The sequence below is a fragment of the Arachis stenosperma genome, chromosome 4, assembly GCF_014773155.1.
Source record: "Arachis stenosperma cultivar V10309 chromosome 4, arast.V10309.gnm1.PFL2, whole genome shotgun sequence".
Classification (NCBI taxonomy): domain Eukaryota; kingdom Viridiplantae; phylum Streptophyta; class Magnoliopsida; order Fabales; family Fabaceae; genus Arachis; species Arachis stenosperma.
The window spans coordinates 106070420-106088816 of record NC_080380.1 but is presented as its reverse complement, the minus strand read 5'-3'; the positions used below and the strand labels follow the sequence as shown (position 1 = coordinate 106088816).

The following is an 18397-nucleotide window of genomic DNA, read 5'->3' as shown; positions in this document are numbered from 1 at the left end:
GGATTGTTCGAGTATGGACAACTGACGGTTCATCTTGTTGCTTAGATTAGGTATTTTTTTTTCAGAGTTCTTAAGAATGGATTCTAGTGTTTCAAGGTGATGTCCTTATCATCACCAAAGCTGATTGATCTTCATCAATTTAGCTCTTGAATGCAATGTCCTGCTGAAGCTTGGCTAGCTATGTCTAATTCCTTTAGACTAAAGCTTTAGACTAACATTGCATGATTCCTGGAATTCTCATTAAGAATTTTGATACCTTTGTTTTCTTTTCCACTTAATTTTCGAAAAATCCAAAAAAATTACAAAATCATAAAAAAAAAACCCAAAAATATTTTATGTTTCTTGTTTGAGTCTAGAGTCTCATTTTAAGTTTGGTGTCAAGTGCATGTTTTTGCATTCATGCATTTGTCTTCATTTAATCTTCAAGTTGTTCTTGATGATTTCATTGCTCTGATCTTTGAATTCTATTGACTTGAGTGTTTATGTGTCTCATATGCATTCTCATTTTGTTAGTGTCAGTAGTATACAAACTACTAAGTTTGGTGTCTTGCATGCATTGTTATTTGACTTTAGTTGCATTTTGATTATTCCTCATTATTAAAAATCCAAAAAATATTTTTAATTTGTGTCTTTTCAAGTCAATAATACAGAGAATTGAAGATTCAGAACATACTGCAGAGGAATTATACAGAAAAAGCTGGGCGTTCAAAACGCCCAGTGAAGAAGGCAGACTGGCGTTTAAACGCCAGCCAGGGTGCCTGGCTGGGCGTTTAACGCCCAAAAAGGTAGTGCACTGGGCGTTAAACGCCAGAATGTGCACCATTCTGGGCGTTTAACGCCAGGATGGCACCAGGGGGAGGATTTTGTTTTCAAAATCAATTTTTTTTCAAGTTTTCAAAGTTTTTCAAAATCAAATCTTTTTCAAATCATATCTTTTCAATCAAATGTTTTCAAAATCAATTTCTTTCCTTTTTCAAAGATACTTGCTAACAATTAATGATTTGATTGAACATTTCAAGTATGTTGCCTTTTCTGTTGAGAAAGGTTTAATGTTTGAATCATATCTTTTCTTGTTAGGCAAGTCATTAATTTTTAAAATCAAATCTTTTTAAATTGTTTTCAAATCATATCTTTTCAATCATATCTTTTTAAAAGCATGACTTTTCAATCAAATCTTTTTAATCACATCTTTTTCAAAAATTACTTGATTTCTTTCCCACTCTTGATTTTCGAAAATCAATTAAAGTTTTTCAAAAATGTTTTCAAAATATTTCACTTGATTTTCAAAAATTTCTTCCTCTCTTCCCACATCCTTCTATTTATGGAGTACCACTCCTTTTCAATGCACAATTCAAACTTTATCTAATTAAGTTCGAATTCTTCTACCTCTTCTTTCTACTTTTCTGTTCCTCTGACACCTAAAGGAATCTCTATACTGTGACATAGAGGATTCCACATTTTCTTGTTCTCTTCTCTTTCATATGAGCAGGAACAAAGACAAAGGCATTCTTGTTGAAGCTGACCCTGAACCTGAAAGGACCTTGAAGCGAAAACTAAGAGAAGCTAAGGCACAACTCTCTGTAAAGGACCTAACAGAAATCTTCAAAGAAGAAGAAGACATGGCAGCCGAAAACAACAACAATACAAACAATGCAAGGAAGGTGCTGGGTGACTTTACTGCACCTACTCCCGACTTCTATGGGAGAAGCATCTCTATCCCTGCCATTGGAGCAAACAACTTTGAGCTTAAGCCTCAATTAGTTTCTCTAATGCAACAGAATTGCAAGTTCCATGGATTTCCATTGGAAGATCCTCATCAGTTCTTAGCTGAATTCTTGCAAATCTGTGACACTGTCAAGACTAATGGGGTTGACCCTGAGGTCTACAGACTTATGCTATTCCCTTTTGCTGTAAGAGACAGAGCTAGGACATGGTTGGACTCACAACCTAAAGAAAGCCTGGACTCTTGGGAAAAGCTAGTCAATGCCTTCTTGGCAAAGTTCTTTCCACCTCAAAAATTGAGTAAGCTTAGAGTGGAAGTCCAAACCTTCAGACAGAAGGATGGAGAATCCCTCTATGAAGCTTGGGAAAGATACAAATAATTGATCAGAAAATGTCCATCTGACATGCTTTCTGAATGGAGCATCATAGGTATTTTCTATGATGGTCTCTCTGAACTATCCAAGATGTCTTTGGATAGCTCTGCTGGAGGATCTCTTCATCTGAAGAAGACGCCTACAGAAGCTCAAGAGCTAATTGAAATGGTTGCAAATAACCAATTCATGTACACTTCTGAAAGGAATCCTGTGAACAATGGGACAAGTCAGAAGAAAGGCGTTCTTGAGATTGATACTCTGAATGCCATATTGGCTCAGAATAAGATATTGACTCAACAAGTCAATTTGATTTCTCAAAGTCTGTCTGGAATACAAAATGCACCAAGCAGTACTAAGGATGCTTCATCTGAGGAAGAAGCTTATGATCCTGAGAACCCTTCAATGGAAGAGGTGAATTACTTAGGAGAACCCTATGGAAACACCTATAATTCTTCATGGAGAAATCACCCAAATTTCTCATGGAAGGATCAACAGAGACCTCAACAAGGTTTCAACAACAATAATGGTAGAAGAAACAGGTTTAGCAATAGCAAGCCTTTTCCATCATCTTCTCAGCAACAGACAGAGAATTCTAAGCAGAACCCCTCTGACTTAGCAACTATGGTCTCTGATCTAATCAAAACCACTCAAAGTTTCATGACTGAAACAAGATCCTCCATTAGGAATTTGGAGGCACAAGTGGGACAGCTGAGCAAGAAAGTTACTGAACTCCCTCCTAGTACTCTCCCAAGCAATACAGAAGAAAACCCAAAAGGAGAGTGCAAGGCCATAAGCATGGCCGAATTTGGAGAGGAAGGAGAGGAAGTGAACGCCACTGAGGAAGACCTCAATGGGCGTGCACTAGCCTCCACTGAGTTCCCCAATGAGGAACCATGGGAATCTGAGGCTCAAACTGAGACCATAGAGATTCCATTGGACTTACTCCTGCCTTTCATGAGCTCTGATGAGTATTCCTCCTCTGAAGAGGATGAATATGTCACTGAAGAGCAAGTTGCTAAATACCTTGGAGCAATCATGAAGCTAAATGACAAGTTATTTGGAAATGAGACTTGGGAGGATGAACCCCCTTTGCTCACCAAAGAACTGGATGACTTGTCTAGGCAGAAATTACCTCAAAAGAGACAAGATCCTGGGAAGTTCTCAATACCTTGTACCATAGGCACCATGACCTTCAAGAAGGCTCTGTGTGACTTAGGGTCAAGTGTAAACCTCATGCCTCTCTCTGTAATGGAGAAGCTAGGGATCTTTGAGGTACAAGCTGCAAGAATCTCACTAGAGATGGCAGACAATTCAAAGAAATAAGCTTATGGACTTGTAGAGGATTTCTTGGTGAAAATTGAAGACCATTACATCCTTGCTGATTTCATAGTCCTAGAGACTGGGAAGTGCATGGATGAATCTATCATCCTTGGCAGACCCTTCCTAGCCACAGCAAAGGTTGTGATTGATGTTGATGGGGGTGAACTGATCATTCAAGTGAATGAAAAATCCTATGTGTTTAAGGCTCAAGGATATCTCTCTGTCACCATGGAGAGGAAGCATGAAGAGCTTCTCTCAAATCAGAGTCAAACAGAGCCCCTGATGACATGTCATCATATACCCATTTTCTATGCTTTTTCATACAAGAAATTGATGATTTGTGCTTAAATATTGAATGCTTTTTGTACTTAAATGATATATTTTCTTGATATTTTAATTTTATAAATCTTGTAGGAAATAAGAAGAAAAAGAAGCAAAGAAGCACAAAAAAAGAGAAAAAAAGAGCTTTGGGGTACACTTTGAAGTTGGGGTACACTTTGGAGCCTTAGGCCACGCTTTTAAAAGCGTGGCCCATGACCAAATCAAGGAAGGAAGCAGCCAGCACGCACACTGCCCTGCCCTTGCCAAGGGCAGAATCGTGATGCACATTGAGGATTGGAAGCAAGAATTTCGCTAAAGTAAAATCTGGGCGCAAACAGCATGACCATGCCTACTTCAAAGGGCTATAACTTGAGCTACAGACGTCCGATTGATGTGCTTCCAGTTGCGTTGGAAAGCTGACATTCAGAGCTTTCCAACGATATATAGAAATCCATATTTGGCGCACAATTGGGGCAGGAACGAGAGGCATCTTTAAGGGCCAAAAATAAGCAAAAAGAAGCCAAGGAAAATGATGTAGCGTGTTTGCCTCCTCCGTGATTCGAACTTGGGACGTGAAGGAAGGAACATTGCCCTGCCCTTGGCGTGGGCAGGGCAGCATTTGGATGGCACAAGAACTTGTCGCACCAAGCAACAAATTTGGCGCACCAATTTCCTCCCCTGGCAGCACCAAGCGCGCGCACTCCTCAATCCTGGCGCATCAAACTCTTCCTGCCCTGCCCTTGGCGCGGGCAGGGCAGCCTCTCACGCACCACGCCACGCCAGACTTGCACCAATGGCGCACCAAACTCGCTCCCGCACCATGCATCAATTTTCTGCCCTGCCCTCCACAAGGGCAGGGCAGCCTCCTAGAAGTGTCATGGGCCAAAAATCAACCAAAATTCAATTTAATTCAATTCCTCACCAAATTGAATCAAGGCCAATCAAACCCATTTCTCCTCAAATCCAAAGCAAGCAAAGCCCACTCAACATGACTCAAAGGCACATGGATCAATTAAATTAGGATTTTCATTTTTTGTAATTTGTTTCATTTTCATTTTTATTTTGTAAAGCCTATATAAAGGCATCAATTAGAGCTCGAAAGGGGATAGCAGCTCCATTAGAAAGCTCTCTTAGTTTCCATTTTCGTTTTGGATCTTGGGTGGAGAATTGAAGAACTTCTGTTTCAATTCCACTTTGAGATCTCTTGTTTACTTTTTCTGCATAATTGAAATTCACATACTGTTTCATCTTCTCTTTAATTCTGCAATTCATTTTTCTTCTTGCTTCTGCAAATTGTTCTCTGAATTGATCAAGGAAGGGCTTGAGATCAAGACTTGTTCTCTAGTCTCATTGATTCCCTGAGATCTTGTCTCTTTAAATTTCAAAATCAAGCTGAGTTACATTCTGTGTTGCTTCTTCAAGCAATTTTCCATTTCTGTTTAAATCTGCTGCACTTATTTCATCTTTTACTTTTCTGTGTGATTGTTCCTTACATTCTCTTGTTGAATTTTAATTCCCAGCACCCAAGTCCTTTTAATTTTCATGCAATTTAATTATTCTGCAATTATTCTAAGTGTTGCTTATTGCCTTCCTTTAAATTTTCTGCACCCATTCCCCTTTACATTTAATGCAATTTACATTTCTTGTCATTTAAGATTCTTGCAATTTACATTTCTTGCTCTTTAAGTTACTTGCCAATTTACTTTCTGCATCTTTAAGATTTCTGCCATTTACTTTCTGTTGGCTACACTTCACACAATTCACTCAATGTTAGCTTGACTAAACTAATCACCCACTAAAATTGCTTGATCCATCAATCCCTGTGGGATCGACCTCACTCTAAGTGAGTTATTACTACTTGATGCGACCCGGTATACTTGCCGGTTGGATTTGTGTGTTGGAAATTCATTTTTCCACAAAAACACCATCAGCCCCCACAGTCAAACTTTAAGTTTGGTGTTGGGAGGCCACAACCAAACTCTAAGTTTGGTGTTGAACCCCCACATTCAAACTCTAAGTTTGGTGTTGGGAGGTTCCAACATTGCTCTGAGTATCTGTGAGGCTCCATGAGAGCCCTCTGTCAAGCTACTGACATTAAAGAAGCGCTTGTTGGGAGGCAACCCAATGTTATATTTTATCTATTTTCTTTTGTTATTTTATGTTTTTTGTAGGTTGATGATCATAAGAAGTCACAAAATCAATTGAAAAAGCAAAAATAGAATGAAAAATAGGAAGAAAAACAGCACACCTTGGAGAAAGAACTTACTGGCGTTTAAACGCCAGTAAGACTAGCAGGTGGGCGTTTAACGCCCAGTCTGGCACCATTCTGGGCGTTTAACGCCGGAAAGGGGCACCAGACTGGCGTTAAACACCAGAAAAGGGCAAGAACCTGGCGTTAAACGCCAGAAAGGGGCACCAGCCCGGCGTTTAACGCCAGAATTGGCTCAAAATGTGATTTTGCATGCCATTTGGTGCAGGGATGACTTTTTCTTGACACCTCAGGATCTGTGGACCCCACAGGACCCCCACCAACCCCACCACTCTCTCTCTTCTTCACCCATTCACCAATCACCTCAATACCCCTCCCCCACTCCTATATAAACCCTTCTTTACCCCTTCATTTTCACACAACCTAAATCCCACTTCTCACCCTCTTTGGCCGAACACAAAGCCACTCCCTTCTTCCTCATTTCTTCCTCTTCTACTCTCTTCTTTCTTCTTTTGCTCGAGGACGAGCAAACCTTCTAAGTTTGGTGTGGTAAAAGTATTGCTTTTTGTTTTTCCATAACCATTTATGGCATCCAAGGCCGGAGAAACCTCTAGAAAGAGGAAAGGGAAGGCAAAAGTTTCTACCTCCGAGTCATGAGAGATGGAGAGATTCATCTCAAGGGTGCATCAAGACCACTTCTATGAAGTTGTGGCCACGAAGAAGGGTCAACTTTGATCAAAAGGTTGGACCAAGTCCTCATAGATATCTGTGAAGAGGACGCCCAATGGAAGAGAAATTCAAGAGGGAAGCCGGTTCAACTGAGAAGGCATGACCTCAAGCCCATCACTAAGAAAAGGATGGAGCAAACAAGAGACCCCTCTCATCATGAGAGAGGAGCAACAAAGACAAGGAAGAGACATTGAGGAGCTCAAGCACTCCATAGGATCTTCAAGAGGAAGAACAAGCCGCCATCACTAAGGTGGACCCGTTCTTTAACTTCCTTGCTCTTTTGTTTTTCGAAATTTTCATGCTTATGTTTGTCTATGTTTGTGTCTCATGATCATTAGTGTCTTAGTGTCTATGCCTTAAAGTTATGAATGTCCTATGAATCCATCACCTTTCTTAAAAGAAAACTGCTTTTATCACAAAAGAACAAGAAGTACAGGATTTCAAATTCATCTTTAAAACTAGCTTAATTAGTTTGATGTGGTGACAATACTTTTTGTTTTCTGAATGTATGCTTGAACAGTGCATATGTCTTTTGAATTTGTTGTTCATGAATGTTAAAATTGTTGGCTCTTGAAAGAATGATGAAAAAGGAGACATGTTACTGAGGATCTGAAAAATCATAAAAATGATTCTTGAAGCAAGAAAAAGCAGTGAATACAAAAAAAATGAAAAAAAAGAAGGAAAAAGAGAAAAAGAGAGAAAAAGAAAGAAAAAGAAAGAAATAAAGTGTGATCCGGGGCAAAAAGAGTGTGCTTAAGAACCCTGGACACCTCTAATTGGGGACTCTAGCAAAGCTGAGTCACAATCTAAAAAGGTTCACCCAATTATGTGTCTGTGGCATGTATGTATCCGGTGGTAATACTGGAAGACAGAGTGCTTTGGGCCACGGCCAAGACTCAATAAGTAGCTGTGTTCAAGAATCATCATACTTAACTAGGAGAATAAATAACACTATCTGGATTCTGAGTTCCTAAAAGAAGCCAATCATTATGAATTTCAAAGGATAGAGTGAGATGCCAAAACTGTTCGGAGGCAAAAAGCTACTAGTCCCGCTCATCTAATTTGGAGCTAAGTTTCATTGATAATTTAGAGTCTATAGTATATTCTCTTCTTTTTATCTTATTTGATTTTCAGTTGCTTGAGGACAAGCAACAATTTAAGTTTGGTGTTGTGATGAGCGGATAATTTATACGCTTTTTGGCATTGTTTTTAGTATGTTTTTAGTATGATCTAGTTAGTTTTTAGTATATTTTTATTAGTTTTTAGTTAAAATTCACTTTTCTGGACTTTACTATGAGTTTGTGTGTTTTTCTGTGATTTCAGGTATTTTCTGGCTGAAATTGAGGGACCTGAGCAAAAATCTGATTCAGAGACTGAAAAGGACTGCAGATGCTGTTGGATTCTGACCTCCCTGCGCCCGGAAGTGGATTTTTATGTCATTTACTCATCTTTGTACACCTTAGGCTACTAGTTTCCTATAAGTAGGACCTTTTACTATTGTATTTTCATCTTTTGATCATGTTTTTATGATTGAACCCTCTTTAGGAGGCTGGCCTCACGGCCATGCCTAGACCTTGTTCTTATGTATTTTCAACGGTGGAGTTTCTACACACCATAGATTAAGGTGTGGAGCTCTGCTGTACCTCGAGTATTAATGCAATTACTATTGTTCTTCTATTCAATTCCGCTTGTTCTTTGTCCAAGATATCACTTGCTCTTCAACTTGATGAATGTGATGATCCGTGACACTCATCATCATTCTCACCTATGAACAAAGTGACTGACAACCACTTTTTCTATAAGCATACAAGGCTCTAGTGCTTATCTCTTAGATTCTTGATACACGATGCATGGTTGATCGCCTGACAACCGAGTGCTCACCTGACAACCGAGCCAGCCATTCCGTGAGATCAGAGTCTTCGTGGTATAGGCAAGAACTGATGGCGGCATTCAAGAGAATCCGGAAGGTCTAACCTTGTCTGTGGTATTCTGAGTAGGATTCAATGATTGAATGACTGTGACGTGCTTCAAACTCCTAGCAGGCTGGGCGTTAGTAACAGACGCAAAAGAATCACTGGATTCTATTCCGGCCTGACCGAGAACCGACAGATGATTAGCCATGCTGTGACAGAGCATAGGAACGTTTTCACTGAGAGGATGGGAGGTAGCCACTGACAACGGTGAAACCCTTGCATAAGCTTGCCATGGAAAGGAGTAAGAAGGATTGGATGAAGACAGTAAGAAAGCAGAGAGACGGAAGGGAAAGCATCTTCATACGCTTATCTGAAGCTCTTACCAATGATACACATAAGTACCTCTATCTTTATCTTTATGTTTTATTCATCATCTATACCCATTTGAGTCTGCCTGACTAAGATTTACAAGGTGACCATAGCTTGCTTTATACCAACAATCTCCGTGGGATCGACCCTTACTCGCGTAAGGTTTATTACTTGGACGACCCAGTGCACTTGCTGGTTAGTTGTGCGGAGTTGTGATAGAAAGTTGAGATTGCAATGAGCGTACCATGTTGATGGCGCCATTGATGATCACAATTTCGTGCACCAGTGGCCACTCCATATCATCCATAAACTAATGGGCAAGCTGAAGTCTCAAATAGAGAACTCAAAAGAATCCTGGAACGGACTGTAATTAACCGTAGAAGGGATTGGGCAAGAAGCTTGGATGATGCTCTGTGGGCATACAGAACAGCATTTAAGACCCCTATAGGGACCTCTCCATACCAGCTTGTGTATGGAAAGGCATGTCACTTGCCAGTGGAACTGGAACATAAGGCCTACTGGGCAACCAGATTCCTAAACCTTGATGCCAAGTTAGCTGGAGAAAAACGATTGCTTCAGTTAAATGAGCTAGAGGAATTTAGACTCAATGCTTTCGAGAATGCAAAAATTTACAAAGAGAAAGAAAAAAGATGGCATGATAAGAAATTGTCATCCAGAGTCTTTGAGCTGGGGTAGAAAGTTCTGCTATTTAATTCCAGGCTCAAATTATTCCCCGGGAAATTAAAATCCCGGTGGAGAGGTCCATATGTGATTACAAGCGTATCACCATATGGATACGTAGAGCTTCAGGATAATGAATCCAACAAAAAGTTCATTGTTAATGGACATAGAGTCAAACATTATCTTGAAGGGAATTTTGAGCAAGAATGCTCAAAACTGAGACTTGATTAAAAGCTCAGTAATAGTCCAGCTAACGACATTAAAGAAGCGCTTGCTGGGAGGCAACCCAGGCATTCACAAAATTTAATTTTATTTGTTTTTGCTAATTAATTGATTTTTACAGATATATGTCAGAGTATCTTCAAAAGGTAAAATAGCAATTGACTGAATTCACAGAGTTGCAGGGAAATTTGGAAGCTCACTGGCATGAAAAAGCCAGTAAGAAACATTTTGGGCGTTGAACGCCCAAAAGAAGCACCCACTGGGCGTTCAACGCCAGTAAGGGTAGCCATCTGGGCGTTAAACGCCAGAAAGGAGCATCTTCTGGGCGTTAAACGCCAAAAAGAAGCACCTTCTGGGCGTTTAACGCCAGATTGACAGCGTCCTGGGCGTTCAGAAAAATGCCCAGTGACAAAGGACTTCCTGGCGTTCAACGCTAGAAAGAAGCATCAGCTGGGCATTGAACGCCCGGGAGAAGCAACAATTGGGCGTTAAACGCCCAAAACATGCAGCAGTTGGGCGTTTAACGCCAGGATGGTGGGAAGGAGGTAAAATTCGTTTTTCTTCACAAATTTTCTAATTTTTATGTTTCAATTCATGATTTCTTGCATAAACATGTTTCAAAATATCATCCTTCAATTCCAAAAATTTTAATCCTAATTTCTAAAAACCCTAATTTCTAAAATTCCTTTTTAAAAAATATCAAATGTATCTTAATTCATAAACACAAATCTTTTTCCAATCCAATTCTTTTTCAAATCTTTTTAATTTCTTCTCATATCTTTCTCAACTTATCTTATCTTTTTTTTCGAAACTGCCTCTCCTTTCCTTTCTTTTGCTTGAGGACAAGCAAACCTCTAAGTTTGGTGTGATTTGCCATGATCACTGAGCTAAAACTCATTAAGATCATGGCACCTAACGGAACAGGAAGAGCAAGGATGTGAACTTAAGGGAGCTGAAGCGTCAGAAATTAATTCTTGAAGGCACCTCACAGACTAGAGGAACATCCACTTCCCAAAATACAGGTTGTTAAGTTCTAATTCTAGCTTTAACTCTGTGATAGTATTATTATAGGATTTTACCTTAGAAGTTATATAGGAGTAGTAGTAATTAGCATATCTATTTTGGTTTTATTTCCAATTAAGTTATAATTTATTTTTCTCATCATCATCAAACATGAATAAAATAGTAGATTTGTAGAATAAAGAGGCAATTTAATTTTTTCGAGTTCTTAATAAGGAAAATTCTAATTATTTATATGTGGTGGCAATACTTTTTGTCTTCTGAATGAATGCTTGAACAGTGCATAATTTTGATACTGAATTTTATGAATGTTAAAATTGTTGGCTCTTGAAAGAATGATGAACAAGAGAAATGTTATTGATGATCTGAAAAATCATGAAATTGATTCTTGAAGAAAGAAAAAGCAGTGAAAAAAAAATTTCTTGCGAAAAAAAAAGAGAGAAAGAAAAAGCAAGCAGAAAAAGCCAATAGCCCTTAAAACCAAAAGGCAAGGTTAAAAAGGATCCAAGGCTTTGAGCATTAATCGATAGGAGGGCCCAAGGAAATAAATCCGGGCCTAAGCGGCTAAATCAAGCTGTCCCTAACCATGTGCTTATGGCATGCAGGCCCAAGTGAATAGCTTGAGACTGAGTGGTTAAAGTCGTGATCCAAAGCAAAAGAGTGTGCTTAAGAACTCTGGACACCTCTAATTAAGGACTCTAGCAAAGCTGAGTCACAATCTGAAAAGGTTCACCCAATTATGTGTCTGTGGCATTTATGTATCCGGTGGTAATACTGGAAAACAAAGTGCTTAGGGCCACGGCCAAGACTCATAAAGTAGCTGTGTTCAAGAATCAACATACTAAACTAGGAGAATCAATAATACTATCTGAATTCTGAGTTCCTATGGATGCCAACCATTCTGAATTTCAAAGGATAAAGTGAGATGCCAAAACTGTTTAGAAGCAAAAAGCTACTAGTCCCGCTCATCTAATTAGAATCTGAGCTTCACTTGAAACTCTGAGATATTATTGTTTCTTAATTTCTTTTCATCCTATTTTATTTATCTAGTTGCTTGAGGACAAGCAACTGTTTAAGTTTGGTGTTGCGATGAGCGGATATTTTATACGCTTTTTGGGGGTAATTTCATGTAGATTTTAGTATGTTTTAATTGGTTTCTAGTAGAATATTATTAGTTTTTAGGCAAAAATCATATTTCTGGACTTTACTATGAGTTTGTGTATTTTTCTGTGATTTCAGGTATTTTCTGGCTAAAATTGAGGGATCTGAGCAAAAATCTGAGTTAGGCTGAAAAAGGACTGCTGATTTTTGGATCCTGACCTCCCTGCACTCGAAATGGATTTTCTAGAGCTACAGAAGTCCAATTGACGTGCTCTCAACGGCGTTGGATAGTCGACATCCAGGGCTTTCCAGCAATATATAATAGTCCATACTTTGCGCAAAGATAGACGACGTAACTTGGCGTTGAAACGCCAAGTACATGCTGCTGTCTGGAGTTAAACGCCAGAAACACGTCATGATCCGGAGTTGAACGCCCAAAACACGTTATAACTTGGAGTTCAACTCCAAGAAAAGCCTCAGCTCGTGAATAGCTTTAATCTCAGCCCCAGCACACACCAAGTGGGCCCCAGAAGTGGATTTCTGCACCAATTATCTTAGTTTACTCATATTCTGTAAACCTAGGTTACTAGTTTACTATTTAAACAACTTTTAGAGACTTATCTTGTACCTCATGACATTTTTAGATCTGAACTTTATACACTTTGACGGCATGAGTCTCTAAACTCCATTGTTGGGGGTGAGGAGCTCTGCAGCGTCTCGATGAATTAATGCAATTGTTTCTATTTCTCCACTCAAACGTTTGTATGCTCGTATCGAAGATGTTCATTCGCGCTTAATTATGGAGAAGGTGATGATCCGTGACACTCATCACCTTCCTCAACTCATGAACGCATACCTGACAAACACCTCCGTTCTACATCAGATTGAATGAGCTTCTCTTAGATTCTTTAATCAGAACCTTCGCGGTATAAGCTAGAATTGATGGCGGCCATTCTTGAGGATCCGGAAAGTCTAAACATTGTCTGTGTTATTCCGAGTAGGATTCCGGGATTGAATGGTTATGACGAGCTTCAAACTCGCAATTGCTGGGCGTGATGACAAATGCAAAAGGATCAATGGATCCTATTCCAACATGATCGAGAACCAACAGCTGATTAGCCGTGCTGTGACAGAGCATCTGGACCATTTTCACTGAGAGGATAGGAGGTAGCCACTGACAATGGTGACACCCTACATACAGCGTGCCGTAGACGTGCTTTACAAACAATTGAGTTGAATATTACATTGCAGAAATTCAGAGGACAAAGCATCTCCAAAACTCCAACATATTTCCCATTACTGCACAACAAGTAACGATTTTATTCTCTTTTATTTTTCCAATCTAATAATTCCAACTGATAATTTTAATTAATATCCTGACTAAGAATAATAAAATAAACATAGCTTGCTTCAAACCAATATCTCCGTGGGATCGACCCTTACTCACGTAAGGTATTACTTAGACGACCCAGTGCACTTGCTGGTTAGTTGTACGGATTGACTTAGTGGGTCTTTCTGAGTCAGAAAATGTGCTTGCTGCAAAAAACTATGAAAAATCACGAACTGACAATTAAACCAGTTCATGTCTGCCCATTATTGCACAAGAAAAGTGAAAAATTATCGAAAACCATAGAAAAACATTAGAAGTTGAAAATCGGGCGTTAATTTTAAAGGTTTGGCCCGAAGTTGGGCCAAACGGGATAAAAACGCTAACGGTTGGACCGGACCCAAGTTAGGCCCAAGCCCAACATACAAAAGGCTAATTAAGTGACCCAAACCAGCCACAACTCCATTAAACGCACACACACACACATTAGAAAAGAAAAGAGGGAGAGGAGAAGAGAAAACACTATTCACTCTCCATTTCAACTTGCGAAATCTCGAGCTACGGTGCTCCGATTTGCGTGCCGTCAGCGGCTACGCATTCCTTGTGAAAAGCTATACAAAACCCATATAAAAAATGGTAAGGAAATCTCGAATCTCTCTCAGTTTCGCTCCTCAAAATTTCGGGTTTATTAGGGCTTTGAGTTAAATGAGTTTTGTGATTTTGGATGTTTAGGTTCGCTTTAATCCTTGCTTAGCTTTGGGTTTTGACATCCAAATCTCTTGTGAGAGGTAAAAGACCCTGAACCCTTGTGAAATTTTGATTTAAGATGAACCCTAGGTTGATTTATGATGGTTTATGCATATATAGTTTGATTATTGTGCCTTTGGGAGCTATTGGAACTTAATTGTGATTAATGGAGTCGAATTGAAAGCTTGGATTGTGGTTGGAAGCTTTTTTGTGCTAATTTGGAGATTTGGTGCATATAGGGAATCAGCCAAGGTATGGTTTCGGTTTCCTCTATATAGTATATAATATTCATGGACACTTAGGCTACTAACCCATAGGATAGGATTGAATTTAAATGGTTGCTGAGTTGTTAAATGATGGTATGTGGTAATTTATGAGGAGTTAAATATTGTTGAGTTTGATTATGATGGATGATGGTAATATAATAATGATGATTGATTGTGTAACTTGAAAAGGAATAATGACGATGTAAGTGATATTAAATTTGATGATTTGGCATTATGGTTGTAAAAGTGTGATATATTAGTGTTGATGTTGAGGATGATGAAATGTGAAAGGAAATGTGATGATGTTGGTGTATTATGGCATAACAGGTTAATTTTGATGAAATATGAGGTTTTTAAATGGTTTGGTATGATTTGGAATGTGTATGGTAAGAAATTGTGTAAATGGTGAAGTTTGGTAAAATTAGGTTTTTGGTGAACTTTGTTTGATCATAACTTTTGCCTTGGTTTTCGAAATTGATTGAAATTTATTTAGAATTAAAGATCTTTGAAAACCCTTTAATTTGATATAAAGTATGCCAAATTTAGAATTTTGTAGAGGAAGTTATGATCATTCAAATTTGGTGTTAAAAAACCGAAATTCTGCAAAGTTGCAGAATTTCATGATTTCTGATATGTGCGAGCGCACACCCTTGTGCAGACGCAAAACCTGCGAAAATTTTGATCTGTGCGGACACACACACCTGTGCGCACACACAGGCAGGGAACTGCGTTCTGCTTGTTGCACTAGCACAGCCTGTGCGCGCACATATCAAAGGGAAAATTTTAACCTGTGCGGACGCACACGTCGGGAAGGCCATTCTGTTAAAGGCGCGAGCACAGGTTGTGCAAGTGAACATATTTTGTAAGTTTTGCTACCTGTGCGTATGCACACCCCTGTGGGTACGCATACATTTTGAAATTTCTTGGTCGTGCGCACGCACAGACAACTGTGTGGCCGCACACGTCCTGTTTCTCAAATTCACTTATTTTTCAACTATTTTACCTTCCCAACATAGTTGTAAGCTTCTATAACACCATTTTAAGACTTTTGGGCTTGGTTTTGAGTATTAGCAAATGGAGGCCTAGGTTTCTGGCGGGCTGAGGATGGTATGATGTCATACGTAGGGTGTTAGATATACGAGATAAGAAATTATGATTTATCGATGTTGGGAAACTAAATTGTGAATGGACAGTGGTTGAGATGAGTCGGGGACTCGGATTAAGATGATGCATCTCTGTATACTGAAAATACTTTTTGAAAACCACTGAAATAATATTTTTACTTAGATTATGAGACGCTATGCACCCGGCAGGGACGGTGGTTAATCCTGTCTATTGAGGTAGCGGCGGCGGCGTAAAGACGGTGGTTAATCCCACTTACGTTGAGATGTGAGGTCTGAGGTAAGAGTATCCCGCTCTCATCCCTTCGGATCTATAGAGCGTGCAGGCACCGGTACCTTGATAGTGATCTGGGAACTTTATCTCGGGGTTCCCATATGAGAAAATCCGAAGGGCGACATCTCCATGGAGATGTGTGTAATATCACAGCCAGTAGGGCAGGTGGTGGACGAAATTGTGATTCATTCTCTTTGTATTTGCATGAGATTTATTTAATGGCTCTTTGCTTTGTGTGGACACAACTCCGTTCAACTTAACCAGCAAGTGTACTGGGTCATCCAAGTAATACCTTACGTGAGTAAGGGTCGATCCCATAGAGATTGTTGGTATGAAGCAAGCTATGGTCATCTTGTAATTCTCAGTCAGGCGGATAATAATTGATTATGGATTTTTGAATAATAATAAATAATAAACAGGAAATAAAGATAAATAACATAGGATAGAAATACTTATGTAAATTAATGGTGGGAATTTCAGATAAGCGTATGGAGATGTTGTGTTCCTTCTGAATCTCTGCTTTCCTATTGCTCAAATTACAGTTTTCTTACATCATTCCCTTCCATGGCAAGCTGTATGTAGGGCATCACCGTTGTCAATGGCTACATCCCAACCTCTCAGTGAAAAAGGTCCAAATGCTCTGTCACAGCACGGCTAATCATCTGTTGGTTCTCAATCAGGTTGGAATAGAATCCCTTGATTCTTTTGCGTCTGTCACTAACGCCCAGCCTTCAGGAGTTTGAAGCTCGTCACAGTCATTCAATCCCAGAATCCTACTCGGAATACCACAGACAAGGTTTAGACTTTCCGGATTCTCATGAATGTCGCCATCAATTCTAGCTTATACCACGAAGATTCTGATTAAGGAATCCAAGAGATATGCGCCCGGCCTAAGGTAGAACGGAAGTGGTTGTCAGTTACGCGCGTTCATAGGTGAGAATGATGATAAGTGTCACTGGTGCACGTAATTGTGATCACTACTTTTCACAACTCAAATAATCCCCAGTAATGAATCCAAAAACTTGGTGTTCAATACCATGGCATAAACACAACTTCGCACAACTAACCAGCAAGTGCACTGGGTCGTCCAAGTAATAAACCTTACGCGAGTAAGGGTCGATCCCACGGAGATTGTTGGTATGCAGCAAGCTATGGTCACCTTGTAAATCTTAGTCAGGCAGACTCAAATGGTTATGGATGATATATGAATAAAACATAAAGATAAAGATAGAGATACTTATGTAATTCATTGGTGAGAACTTCAGATAAGTGAATGGAGATGCTTTGTCCCTTCCGTCTCTCTGCTTTCCTACTGTCTTCATCCAATCCTTCTTACTCCTTTCCATGGCAAGCTGTATGTTGGGCATCACCGTTGTCAATGGCTACAGTCCCGTCCTCTCAGTGGAAATGTTCAACGCACCCTGTCACGGCACGGCTATCCAGCTGTCGATTCTCGATCATGTCGGAATAGAATCCAGTGATTCTTTTGCGTCTGTCACTAACGCCCCACAATCGCGAGTTTGAAGCTCGTCACAGTCATTCAATCATTGAATCCTACTCAGAATACCACAGACAAGGTTTAGACCTTCCGGATTCTCTTGAATGCCGCCATCAATTCTAGCTTATACCACGAAGATTCCGGTTAAAGAATCCAAGAGATATCCACCCAATCTAAGGTAGAACGAAGGTGATTGATGGTCACACGTTCATAGGTGAGAATGATGATGAGTGTCACGGATCATCACATTCATCAAGTTGAAGAACAAGTGATATCTTGGAACAAGAACAAGCTGAATTGAATAGAAGAACAATAGTAATTGCATTAATACTCGAGGTACAGCAGAGCTCCACACCTTAATCTATGGTGTGTAGAAACTCCACCGTTGAAAATACATAAGAACAAGGTCTAGGCATGGCCGTGAGACCAGCCTCCCAAAGAGGGTTCAATCATAAAAACATGATTAAAAGATTCTAAGATTGAAAGATGAAAATACAATAGCAAAAGGTCCTACTTATAGAGAACTAGTAGCCTAGGGTTTACAAAGATGAGTAAATGACATAAAAATCCACTTCCGGGCCCACTTGGTGTGTGCTTGGGCTGAGCATTGAAGCATTTTCGTGTAGAGACTTCTCTTGGAGTTAAACGCCAGCTTTTGTGCCAGTTTGGGCGTTTAACTCCCATTCTTGTGCCAGTTCCGGCGTTTAACGCCGGACATTCTTGAGCTGATTTGGAACGCCGGTTTGGGCCATCAAATCTCGGGAAAAATATGGACTATTATACATTTCTGGAAAGCCCAGGATGTCTACTTTCCAACACCATTGAGAGTGCGCCAATTGGGCTTCTGTAGCTCCAGAAAATCCACTTTGAGTGCAGGGAGGTCAGAATCCAACAGCATCTACAGTCTTTTTCAGTCTCTGAATCAGATTTTTGCTCAAGTCCCTCAATTTCAGCCAGAAAATACCTGAAATCACAGAAAAATACATAAACTCATAGTAAAGTCCAGAAAAGTGAATTTTAGCTAAAAACTAATAAAAATATATTAAAAACTAACTAAAACATACTAAAAACAATGCCAAAAAGCGTACAAATTATCCGCTCATCACAACACCAAACTTAAATTGTTGCTTGTCCTCAAGCAACTGAAAATCAAATAAGATAAAGAGAAGAGAATATGCAATGA

The 18397-nt window shown here is 39.6% G+C and overlaps 1 non-coding gene across 1 annotated transcript; it reads right to left on the bottom strand.

Annotated features, from left to right (window-relative positions):
• Positions 1-2024: 2024 nt before the first annotated feature.
• LOC130977253 (small nucleolar RNA R71) lies at positions 2025-2128 on the bottom strand. The gene has a single exon (XR_009084954.1). It is a non-coding gene; the product is annotated as a small nucleolar RNA R71 (small nucleolar RNA).
• Positions 2129-18397: the final 16269 nt, after the last annotated feature.